Consider the following 12,682-nt stretch of genomic DNA (forward strand, 5'->3'; position numbering starts at 1 on the left):
TTTTTTTTTTGTTATTTTGTTCTAATTAGGGATGGGACGAATCCAAATTTTTTTCGAATCCGAATCCAAATCCGAATCCAAGGAAGGTTCTACGAATCCACGAATCTTACAAATCTCGAATCTTTGGAATCCTTTCTTTAAAAAGAGTTTAAAAAGCTAGGAAAAAAAAAACACTTCTAGTGAAAAGTGTTTCGAAGCAGAATATGATACCTTCGTTTAGTGAAGAACAAGTTAAATAATGCTTCAGTTTCAGAGGGAAATATTCCCATATAGTACTTCTTTTATTTAAGATGTTGTTCATCGACTACAAGAAATGCATAAATTCTTGAGTCTGAATTATTTCCACAAAACTAAGCAACAATCAAAAGCAAAACCATATTATTATATTTTAAACTTGTCATGTAACAGTTCCTGCCTGAACTCTTTCCGTCCAGAGCATGCAATGTTAGCAAACAAACAAGAAAACACCCGTCGGCCAATGAGGCTTTCGGCGGACTCCGGAACAAACAAACATGGTTGGTGGATTCGAAAGATTCGATTCGCCTCGATTCGGGCACTGGGATTCGGATTCCCGAATCTCGAATCCCTGCCTAGGATTCAAGGATTCGTGGATTCGCAGATTTGGTTGACACGTCCCTAGTTCTTATGAAGGTCTGGATGCCTCAGTGAAGGTTTCGGTTAAGAAGGAGACAGGAGCAGGTGACCTGGTTGCCAGCTACAATGTTGTACGGGGAACTCTTTGCGGTCCTTTCACAGAGCGCCCCTGCATGGACATCAACGCACAGAGCCTTCAGTGTATATTCTAGCGTTTTCTAAAAAGAAGCGGTGTCCTTCAAAAAAAAAAAAGAAAGAAGAAGACCAGTGTATAGTCTCTGAGAGAAGTAGTGCATCGCCTACAGCGTGTAAGGCAGCTGGCTGATGCCCGTCTCGCTCCCGTGAAGTCTCGTACACCGTGACTTGCACGAACGCTGTTATTGTGCGTGTATCCCTCGAGCGTTACGGAAACTTTGCGCGTTTTGTTTTCCTTTGTTGATTCTTGTTCTCAAGACGAACATGTTACACGGAAACATACGTATGGAGTGCATGCTCTGGCGGGTAACATGATTTCCAAAGTGCGCGTTTATTTTCCTTTACTACATTCCAGACTCTCGTTGTTGCTTTCACGCGAAGTACTTTATAGGGGTAGGAGGAGTACCAATTTTTAATTTAGGGGCGTTATTTCTTTTTCCTTTATTTCTTCGTCACACGCAAGGGGCTGATGGAGGGGATTGTAATCGTAGGGCGGAAGTCCTCCACTCACCTTCGCTTCCGCTCGCAGCGGAAGAGAAACTGGCGTATAGCTTCCAAATGGTAACGTCCTTTGATTCTGCTTTTTCCATTCGTTCGAGGACAGAGTCAGCTTCCCTTGTACAGCTCGCATCAGTGTTAACTTGAACACCATTCCGACCCGCGCACTCTGGTGATGCTTAGTAGAAACAACGGCGGAAGGTGTGTTGGTCGTCTATTTAAAGTTAGATGGGTGACCCTCGTTACGAAGGCGTTGTTTTCTGCTATAAGCACTGCTCTCTTCCCACTTCGCAGGCTGGAGCAGTGTTCAACTTAACTTTGACGCGAGCCGTACAACCACCAACAAAACGAGAAAGGGTTTGTCGTAATTCGGGGAGAGTTTTGCAAGGCCAACCACTGAGTAGGTCCGTCCATAGCTTTATGAGATCACGTGGCCAAACATGCATCGCCAACGATGCCTGCCCAAAGATTCTTCTTCTTCTTCTTTGCTTCTTTTTTTTTTTGCCCCGCTATGTTTTTCACTATAGGCAGACAAACTTTACGTGCAACATCACGGCACCATTATTATTATTATTAACCATTTTTCAAAGTCCTTCTAGTTCGAGCACGAATTATCGACGGAGTGTGACCGGATATGGAAGCTGGCCGACGGAGAGCAAGACGCGCCCACGCCCACTTCATCGTCTGCGTATCTTCGAAAGTGGACTCGCAGCGCCCCTGGTGACGGTGCATAGCGAACAATCATCCCGCATAATACTCGCAGGTATTCGTGTGACGTCACAGACTGAAAGCCTCCCTGTTTACCACACATTGAGGTGAAACGTTATTCGTCAGACTGGTCGTCGCGCCAACTCGATCGGTCATATCAACCAATATATCTACGCATCTTTTGCAGTCCCTTTTATTGCGATCACTTCGCTTCCCCTCCCGACCTCTATGAAGCAGACGACACAAGCATTCCAAAGCAGAAGACAATCATCAAGATATACGAAAAAAAGACGCCATTTTCGTGTCTCTGAACGAGAAATGTAGTCTTTCCGCCGCACTTTCAAATAGTGGTGGTATGAATTCTAGGAAAAGGGATGATTGCATTTATGGTCTGTGCGCGGGTCTTATCGGAGTGAACGAACTGGAGTTCGAGTTCCAAACGACGGAAAAGCTGATGAAATTGCTCTCACGTTTGCATTATTGCTTCGAGGAATGCGTAGGGGCGGATGGCTTTTTATAGTGTGAATTTCGGTACTTGATGCATATATTGTCTAAGTCACAGAGACGTTTTTATACGGACGATCATGAAATAGACTGCGCAGCGTCGGGAGAGCCAGTAAAAACAATAAATGGAAGTAGAGAATCGTATGTCTTCATACATCTCATAGCGAGCTTGTATTGTAGCTGTAACTGCTCAACCAATGTCGTTTATCGGTTTGATTTCTCTGCTACATAGAGAACGGTAAGCTTTGTAAAGAAATTTCGAATGACGCGACGTCCCATTTTACCCCTGTAGCTACTGTGGTTGTGACATCTATGGATTGATTAATTACATCATGTACTCGTTGCAGTGTAAGACAAAGCGGTGTGCAAAAAGTATTATTGTTATTTAGGCTGGCAGATCACCGAAGCTGTGATCCGAACCTCGCATATGGCGCACAAGCAGCAGTATCGGGCTCCACCCCCGACTAGTAGATCACTTCTTACCACCGACGATACTTACGACCAAGTCCTTAATTATACCCAGAACTTACCTGAATCACCCAACTCCGTCATCATCATAAACATGCCGTCACCACCCGATGCCGCGCAGTCTGTTTCATTGTCGTCCCTATAAAAACGTCTGTGTGTGTCCACGAGATATCCAAAGACTTAGACAATATATGCATCAACCAAGTACCGAAATTCACACTATAAAAAGCCATCCACCCCTACGCATTCCTGGAAGCAATGCAAACGTGAGAGCAATTTCATCAGCTTTTCCGTCGTTTGGAACTCAAACTCCAGTTCGTTCACTTCGATAAGACCCGCGTACAGAGCGTAAATACGATTATCCCTTTTCCTAGAATTCATACCACCACGATTTGAAACTGCAGCGGAAGGACTACATTTCCCGTTCAAAGACACGAAAATGGCGTATTTTTTTCATGTATCCTGATGATTGTCGTCTGCTTTGGAAACGCTTGTATCGTCTGCTTCATAGATGTCGAGAAGGGAAACGAACTGATCGCAATACAAGGAACTGCAAAAGATGCGTAGGAGTTTAGTGTTTCGTGAGGATTAATGGTAAAGCGCTGGCGACAAGAAACTGTTGTATCCGACAGAAGATAGAAACAGCTTGCGATGCTTGGGATATCGGGGAAAATAATCTTCATACTTTGTTCGTCGCTGCCTGCTGCGCAGCTATATTTATCTTCTGTGAAACACCCTGCGTGGTATAAAACAGAACAGGTGTATATCATCGAAATTGAACATGGATCTGATTTCCTTCTTTCAGTTCAACATAAAAAAAAAAGGAGAGTGAGGTCGCAAAGACTGTCGTGCCCCTTGAAAGTCATTAAATGTGCGTGATTTCCAGCTGCGTAGCAACCTGAACTTCGAATAATTATCATTGTAATGCTTTGTCGCAGGAATTTTAGCAGACATTAGTTACTCTCGTACTGTAAATGCTGTTTTCCGCGTTTGTTCAGATTGGAGCACAACTCTACCGTGTACGACTCATAATTCAATGTTTTTTCTGAGCCTGACGCCGACTTGAAAGAAACATTGGAGAGAGAAAAAAAAAAGACAGAACGCTCAACACAACAGCTGTGCGGCAGTCGGGTCAGAAGTAGCAAATCACATGATCCAGCTGCAGACGACGGCATACAAGTGTCATGTGATGTGGGCATGTTGCCATGCCAACGCTTTCATGCAGACGTCGCATGACTTTTGAGAAAACACAAATATGAACCAAAGTGGTCATGAAATAAACCGTACGAACATTTCAACATTCTTAAGACTAACGTTTAAGAACATTCTCCCACGTCCCGTCGATAGCTCAGTTGGTAGAGCGGTGGACTGTAGAGGTTTCTCCTGTGGACATCCATAGGTCGCTGGTTCGAATCCGGCTCGACGGAAATTTTTTTACATATATTTTTTTTGTGTGTATGTGTTTGTGTAGTAATAGTTTCTTTACAAAAGCATACAAGGGCTGCCTCCTTGAAACTTTCGGTGAGCAAAAAAAAGTTCGTAACAAAATTATTGCCAATTGTGCATGATGACGAAAAAATCGATAAAAGAGATAGGCCGCAGACTAACTGGTGCATGATGATGAAGGAACGAATAACCGAGAGACACGGGACAGTACTGTGTCTGAGAACTCTTGTGCTTGTCTTCGTGTCCCATGCCTCTCGGTTATTGCTTGAGTAATTTTTGCACATTTATTCCTAACCTTTCCAGTACTCTTTCTCTCGTTACATTCGATACCTTGCTAGTTACTTAGTGGATTTTATAACGTCATAACTACTGCTAATACTACTACTTTGTAGCGTTTTTAAACTGTAAGTTTTATAGCTAACAAATAAAAGATTCCTTTGTGACATATTATCCAGAACTGCATGTGACCGACTGGCTGTTGACCTCCAGCGTGAAGCCCCATCGTCGGCTTTCTTCTTAAGAAGCGGGGGGGAAATGAAGAAAAAATACAGAAGAAGCTTTTTTGCTACACACACAAACCTCGCATTGCACCACAAAACCGCCGGCCGTTTCGCACGCCAACAAGGCTCAGTTCCTGTAGCCTCAATTCGCGAGAACACGCAGTCATAAGGGCTGTCTCGTCCTCAAAAACCTGTCATTCTTCGATGCAGATCAGGGACGGCACTCAGCATTTTACATTTCAATGCGCCGCGGAGTTCGTTTCATGCAAATGGATTTGGAATTGAACATATAACGTACAAAACGTTTGACAGTTTGTTGAGACAAAATCATATTCTCGGCACTTTTTGTAGCCTGGAAGGACATCCTCTCTCATTGCATTGGCACATACGACAAGGCGAGTCGTGCACAACTACACGTAACACAATGATACAGACGTCGATGCAAGCGATCGGCGAATGTATTTCCATTCAACGTGCCTTCTGCAAGAAATATAATTATCCCCCTTGCTTATGTACGAGCAAAACGAGGTTGCGCTAACAACACCGAATCGCAATTCTCCCATTAACTTGTGCTTAGTACGTAAACAGCGACACCTGTACACGAAAATAATGGTGGGAAGGGTTGACTACTGGTAGCGTTATTCGAGAACTCTCTTTCCCTGGATGATAGGTGGAGAATCTATGTGCCTTGGAACGGAGCCAGCCGGCTGAGTGACGTCATGAGAGAAATCGAGAGCGGATAGAGCGAAGAAGTACAAGACCTGCAGTTGCAACACCGAGAACATTCTTGAAGGCTTCCCAAGAAATGAAAGAGCAACACGTGGCAGAAATTGCTTTTGTCGCGCTATGGTGTTGTTGGTAGCAGCACCCCTAAAGGCGAAAGCTGTGCGTGAGGCTAGATCGGAAGATCACATCGCGAAGAGACAGGCCACACACATCTTGCTGGTATATTTTAAAAATACGTACATGTCGATCTTGCTATTGTTCAACAATATCGATCAATTCATTGGTGTTGAATGCTACTGCTACAAGAACAAAAGAAAACCGACATTTGTAAAGTTGAAAGATGAAAGTCACTGAGCTGTACTGAGCTGAACCTAGTACTCTGACTAAAAGTAAATTTTATAAAGGACAAGCTATACTGGAGATAAACTGATGTTCTGAGGCTGGAACGACATAGAAGGGACAGATACAAACAAAGCCTCAAATTGCCTAAGAAATCAACGATGAAAGATGAAAGTCACTGAAAAGGTTAGCCAGCTGTAGGGATCGAACCCACATCTTCTGGATTGCCGATCCAGGGCTCTCAGAAGGGCAATCCAGGGCAATCCAGAAGATGTGGGTTCGATCCCTACAGCTGGCTAACCTTTTCAGTGACTTTCATCTTTCATCAAGCTATACTGAGCTGTAACTCACGGGATCGCCGAGGACAGTGGCATGGTTGGGGAGCTAAACATTTCCGGCGTTTGTGCGAGATCTTCGGCGCGTTGTGAAGAAGGGTTACCACTGATGCTCGTTGTGCAAAATGTGACGCCGCGAGAGGAGTCTCCGTGTTCGAGTCAGGACCGTCTTCTGTCAGCTACGTGGTTCTGACATCGGTCGGGGAACCTCGAGAAAAGCTAGCAACAGCTGTAAAATATAAAATAAGAATATTGAAAAAAATATGCGCAGTCGACAGGATTCGAACCTGTGCGGGGAGACCCCAATGGATTTCTAGTCCATCGCCTTAACCACTCGGCCACGACTGCTGCACGGAGTATGCCTTCATAATACTGGTTTTAAGAAATGTCTTTCCATTTCGTCCAACTCTTTCGAGCTTTCTGCCTCATTTCATCTTCTCGTTGCACTTCTGAAGTGCATACATGGCGAAAAGAACACATACACGCTAACTTTACGACCAAATCCACCGAAAAATAATTATTCTATCGGTGGCGCCGTCTCTCGTAGCTCAGTCAAAGCACCCTTGAAGCGGCGCGCCAAAGTTTCAAATTATATACTATACAGGCATCATAGTTTTATTAGAACTGCCAATCGTCAGAAGTAAATCGTTGGTATTATTTTCTTACAACTCGATACCAGCAGACTCCGGATGCTTTTTGAAGACATTTTTTAGTAACTTCGTGACTTCACAGCTTCATTTGCGCAAGGTATTTCTTGGTTAATCCTCAGGGCGATGGTCCAATAGAATCTCGGAACTGAATACCTCTGTCGACGAACGAACAGTGGATGCCCAACGGTCAGGGTCGGTGCTAGTGGTGTGCGGGGCCTGAGGCTAAGGCACATCGCGGGGCCTGTTTCACACGATTAAATGCATAATTGATATTTAAAAAAAAAGAGTAATCCCTGGTTGAGGGCTTCGTGCGCGTGCCTGAGATTTGCAAGAAGCTCCGTTCGCTTTTTTGATCAGCACCAATGTGATGGATCGCCATAGATCTCTCAATTCCTGCATCACCTTTTCATTAAGGGCTCGCATGCGCCTTCTAGTAGCCTAAGCTCCACGTAGCTTCACGTGTCACCGTATGCCACATGTGTACGTAACCTCAGTGACTTCGATGTACCTGGTGCTGCTGGTCCGAGTAGCTCGTGCTCGTGGCAGTCGTGGCCGAGTGGTTAAGGCGATGGACTAGAAATCCATTGGGGTCTCCCCGCACAGGTTCGAATCCTGTCGACTGCGAATGTTTGTTTCCATTTTGCGCTGCTCCACTGTACCTCGTGTTCGTACAGCCACGGTCCATGTGTCGAAATACCACAACCAACTAGAATGCGCTAGTTGGGCTGGAAGTCGAATCATGAATGCTTAGATCTCTAGCTGTCTATGAGAAGCTGGTCGGAGACTCGACGCGTGCGGCATTCTGTGAAAGAAATACCTTATTTTGGCGAGGTTCGGAAGCCTGGAACCCGGAGTCATATCATCATTAAAATTTTATTTCTTCTGCTCTGAAGTCCTTTTCCTCACATTTAAAAGAAGTTCTCTTCGCACGAAAGCCATCCAGGTCTGCTGGACTGCGAGCGGGTATAAAAGACTCGACGGAAAGTTTTGAGGCATGAACACACGAACAGACACACACAAGCCTCAAGGTGCCCAAGAACATGAAGCAATGAATGACGTCGAAAAAGACGATCAGACAGCCATACTTCAAGAAAAGACTCGTTGGGACAACTCTTCTCGTACGAGAGAGCAAAAGTTGACGTTGAATCTGATTAGCTAGAATGGAGCTCAAGGTCGGATGGTGGAAGATCTTTTCGCATTTGCGCTATCGACAGCACTTTTCTGTAGCAGTCGTGGCCGAGTGGTTAAGGCGATGGACTAGAAATCCATTGGGGTCTCCCCGCACAGGTTCGAATCCTGTCGACTGCGAATATTTTTTACTATTTTCCACCCTACACCCCGTGTTCGTACAGCCGCTGTCCATAAGAAAGCTAGTGATCAAGATACCGGAGTCGTTTATGCATTGGCCTGGAGTTGGAATCCTAAATGGCAAAGAAAGATAAGCTGAACGAAACGCTGAGAACCTTGCATGTGTCTGATTAGAGACTCGACACGTGCGTCATCCTGTGAAAGCAAGACTTTTTTTTGGCGAGCCTCCGAAAGCCTCGAACCCGACTCATCGTCGTTCATCTTTTATTCTGAAATCGTTCTCCTCGCGGTAAGAACAAGTTCTCTCCGCAAGAAAGTCATCCAGGTCTGCTGACCTGAGAGCAAATATAAAGACTCGACGAAAAGTTCCGAGACTGGAACACGCAAACGTTGAGCACAACTCTTTTCGTACGGGAGAGCAAAGGTTGACTTTACGACGGAATGAGAACCCTGAAATCGCTCAAAGCGCATGCTGATTAGTTAGAATGGAGATCAAGGTCGGATAAGTGGTGGAAGACCTTTTCGCATTCGCGCTATCCAGGACGCCTTCTCGTAGCAGTCGTGGCCGAGTGGTTAAGGCGATGGACTAGAAATCCATTGGGGTCTCCCCGCACAGGTTCGAATCCTGTCGACTGCGAAAACTTTTTTTTTCTCATTTCGAAATGTGATGGTGAAGGTCATGGACTGGATTGGAAGTGGCTGCGGTTTTTTACTTGCCCCGTACGCTCCGTTCATTCTAGCGATTCTTCCTGAACTCCACTGAGCTTACGCGACACGAAGACCTGTAACTTGGCACACTTCCCTGAAATACTTCCTGAAGGGAACCCAGACCCGTTTTCAGGAAGTTTACCTACAGGCGTAATTGACGCAGATTTTAAGAAGAGCACCGCTACGATCAGATATGTTGTTCCATCATATTTGGTAAAAACTTTTAAAAAGGAACAGTGCCGGGGAACACAGAAAAGACGATACGAAGACAGCACTGAAGTGACCCCTGAGTGCGCATCAGTTCTGTCTTCGTGTCGTCTTTTCTGTGTTCCCTTGCACTGCGGTTTTTTTTTTTATTTTTATCATATATGTATTTTTTTTTTCTTAAATTATACTACGTGATACAAAATATGACAACTTCAGCAAATCCTGCTGACATAACAGGAACCTTTCCTTCGGGTTATCTTCGTAGGACGCACACACAACTAGACTGTTCTCTAAAACTAATTTCATTTTCCCCAAACTTCCAACATCGCTCCGCGAAAGCAAAACAACTAAACACGAAAATCGCTGCTCAAAGAAAGTCACCGACTACGAAAGGAAACTGCACCACTCCGTGGTCCCGGCCCCATTGTCAAAACTCTGTATTACTCACCATTTTGTCTTTATAGTTTCCTCTTTTTCTTGAAGTTCCCCATGGGAAAAAGAAGTCAGCCTTCTGGGAATCATCCCTCGCTGCACCGCACGTTCTGCAGTTTATTGGAAATCAATTTTTACAAAAGCCTTTTTGGCTCTGGAAGCCGTATTCTCGATTAGTGTTTTTTTTTAAATAACTTTATAGTTGCAGTTTCGCTCCGTCCTTTTAATTTTTACTTTTTTTTTTTTTTTCCTGTTTGGCAGACGACATTTTCTTCCCCAGCGCCATCTTTAACCAGCAGTCTGGGCGAATTCGGGCTCTCTCCGTCGTCTGCTAAGTTACCCAATTTGTTCCTCCAGCGAAGATTCGATTTATGGGATGATGGCGTTCTCAACTTCAACGGATATTAAGTGAATTTGCATAATTTCCATAACGGAGGGTTCGCCTAAAGCCAATATATCAATCCATTATCGAGATGCACCGCCGCGGCGATGGATATAGATAGCGCTGGCACCTGCGGACGCATACATTATAGAACGACGCTGTCCTAAGCTCAGCCTTATGTATATTATATACGCACTGATCGAGAAAGCTATCTGTTATCATAGCCAAATCCGAACGCTTATGCAAACGAGAATTAAACTCTCATTATCGGACTGATGGGTGAGCGCATCAGTGTCTCAGAATTATCAATGCAATACCAATTCAAAGCACATGGCACACTTATGTATGGGTAGGACAAATGTGTTGCACAACTAGATCCGTGGGATGAGGTCGACGAGGTACACATAAGGGGCTTTAGGTACACATGCGTTACACCGAAGCGAAGACCGTTAGACAGCGGGTACGCAGCCGTTCCTGAACGAGGGAGCTGCGGATTCATGAGGTACACAGAACGTGAGGTACTTCCACGTTACCGCATCGCAATTTCGTTGCCCACGCAAGGAACGCCGAATGCGTCATGACTGTCGGGGCTATATCATTAGTTATTTCACAGAAAGTGTGTCACATTTTAGCTACAATAACTATTTTAGCTTATATAGCTATGACTGTAATTTTAGCTGTATGACCGTATAGCTGCTATATTAAAACTAACAACATTTTTCACGGCTTCGAAAAGGTGACCTCTTCCGGTGACGTATAATTGGCATCGCCGGCGAGAGATTCCCAACCGCTCAGCTGACGGCGTCGCCAGGGTGGTTGCAATCCGATACCACCGAAACCATTAACTGAGATACGTCTCCAGGGACTGGCCAGCAGCAGATAGCGAGTCGGAAGACCACTTTTTTTTTTACTTTTTTTTTAGCATTCGCTTCGTATTTGATTTGGTTTTAAAGTATTCGCACATGCCTAAACTTGAGTACTTCCACTGTCCCCGATACTTCTCCAAAGTTTCCACTGGAAGACCCCCATAATATGAGAACTATATACTTCCGAGTACCAGCAATGTGTTCCAAAAACTAACGGTACTGCATAGATTTTGAGATGAAAGAAAAAGGAAAGGAAAAGAAGAATTCGATGAAGGACCGATGGGTGTACATTCCTGGGGGCTCAGGATTACTGTGCGTAGCAGACAAGTAATGATAAACAGGTATCAACGCAAGGTGCGAATGTCGACGAAATCCCCAGCATGTTTCTATGCAGACAAGGGTCATTGCGGGCAGTGTGTCATTGGCCTCGTATCGATCTGTTGACGTCCCTTCTCTGGTTCCCTTCTTCCTCACAGCCGATCGATATCGCCCTTGAAAGTTCCTGGACCGGGTCGATCATGCGCTATACGTCCACAAGGTGGGAAATCGAGGTGTGTCCCGGCAACGTGGTCTGGTGCGTGTGAATTATTGGCATATTCGGCAAGACTGGTCTGGATTGTCAGGGGGTAAATAGACTAGATGTATGAATGGCCAAAAAGTGTAATTGTGCGTATCATAAAAGAATGAGACAGCTCTCTGGGAAATTTCTGCGGCAGAAGCTCTTCCTACTTTCTGTTCGAACTTTTGTCTGAGATAACGAGATAAAATGGACGAAATACCTGAACCTGCCAACACCAATCTGAAATTTTGCGGTGAATTACAATTCTAAACATCACGTCCATACATGCACGTCTACATTCGTCATTGGAGATAAGGAGACGAAATAGCGCGCGTATATAGTGTCATGTGGCAAGACGTAACAGCCAATACGGAAGCAGAGTGAGCATGATGGGTTACATTATCTCGCGGAGGAGTGAGAGTGACCTCTTTGTGTGCAGCATTTCTATCTGCAGCGCAGTAATATCAGTAATATTTTGAGAGATGACGGACTAGATTTTTTCTTCTTCTAAAGTTGAATACGACCATAGCACCCTCGCTAGCGCTGGGCTTGCGGGTCTCAGCTATAGTCAGCACCGACCCTAGCTCTTCCTACCCTGTTCCCTGAACAGAACAAAACTTTGTGGTGACACCACGTGCCCGAATACACCGTATCAAAGAGGCCGGCCCTTGTGACTGGCGTTCACTCGCTCGAGCCCAGCTCTCCGCTTGCTCACTCATACCCACTCAACACCGTACAATTACTCTCCAAAGGGAGTGATACATGTCGCCTTTTTTAAGAGCGGGGGGCGAAACGAGTACCGCGCCCCCAAAAAAGGCACATAACAGGAAAGTATCAGAATCCCCCCTCCCGAAGGGAGTGAGGAGTCTCCCTTTTGGGAGTAACTTAACTCCCTACTGGAGAGTAATTGTATACTCCAGTAGGTCAATGGGTCTCCTCACTCCCTGAAGGGAGTGCCCCCTTTTTGAGAGTAACATTAACTCCCTACTGGAGAGTACTTGTACACTCCAAAGGGAGTGATATCGGTGTACTCCCCAAAAAGGAGTTACTGTACACCCTTTTTTTTTTTTTAAGAGTGTGGTGCGAAACGGGTACCGCGCCCCCAAACAAGACACATAACAGGAATGCATCAGAATCGCGCCCCCAACCAAGAATGCATCCAAGTACTAACCTCAAGTTGACTGAGCGCGGGCCAGATGCAGTGCCTCTGGCTCTCGAGATGTATGTATGTATGTATTATTCCAGGCAGTGCCCCTG

The 12,682-nt window shown here is 45.1% G+C and overlaps 1 long non-coding RNA gene and 5 other non-coding genes across 6 annotated transcripts in view; 4 read left to right on the plus strand and 2 right to left on the minus strand.

The window, feature by feature from the left end:
• LOC135388069 (uncharacterized) overlaps window positions 1-6,367 on the minus strand; it is a 277,500-nt gene extending 271,133 nt beyond the window's left edge. Inside the window, exon 1 of the long non-coding RNA XR_010421282.1 lies at window positions 6,330-6,367. This is a non-coding gene — a long non-coding RNA (uncharacterized LOC135388069). The remainder of the gene's footprint in view (window positions 1-6,329) is intronic.
• Trnay-gua (transfer RNA tyrosine (anticodon GUA)) lies at window positions 4,305-4,394 on the plus strand. The gene is given in 2 exon segments: window positions 4,305-4,341; window positions 4,359-4,394. It is a non-coding gene; the product is annotated as a tRNA-Tyr (tRNA).
• Window positions 6,368-6,579: 212 nt separating the features above from the next.
• Trnas-aga (transfer RNA serine (anticodon AGA)) lies at window positions 6,580-6,661 on the minus strand. The gene has a single exon. It is a non-coding gene; the product is annotated as a tRNA-Ser (tRNA).
• Window positions 6,662-7,505: 844 nt separating this feature from the next.
• On the plus strand, window positions 7,506-7,587 carry Trnas-aga (transfer RNA serine (anticodon AGA)). The gene has a single exon. It is a non-coding gene; the product is annotated as a tRNA-Ser (tRNA).
• Window positions 7,588-8,189: 602 nt separating this feature from the next.
• On the plus strand, window positions 8,190-8,271 carry Trnas-aga (transfer RNA serine (anticodon AGA)). Its single transcript has one exon. It is a non-coding gene; the product is annotated as a tRNA-Ser (tRNA).
• A 555-nt stretch (window positions 8,272-8,826) lies between these two features.
• Trnas-aga (transfer RNA serine (anticodon AGA)) lies at window positions 8,827-8,908 on the plus strand. Its single transcript has one exon. It is a non-coding gene; the product is annotated as a tRNA-Ser (tRNA).
• Window positions 8,909-12,682: the final 3,774 nt, after the last annotated feature.

Source organism: Ornithodoros turicata, chromosome 3 (genome assembly GCF_037126465.1).
Source record: "Ornithodoros turicata isolate Travis chromosome 3, ASM3712646v1, whole genome shotgun sequence".
Lineage (NCBI taxonomy): Eukaryota > Metazoa > Arthropoda > Arachnida > Ixodida > Argasidae > Ornithodoros > Ornithodoros turicata.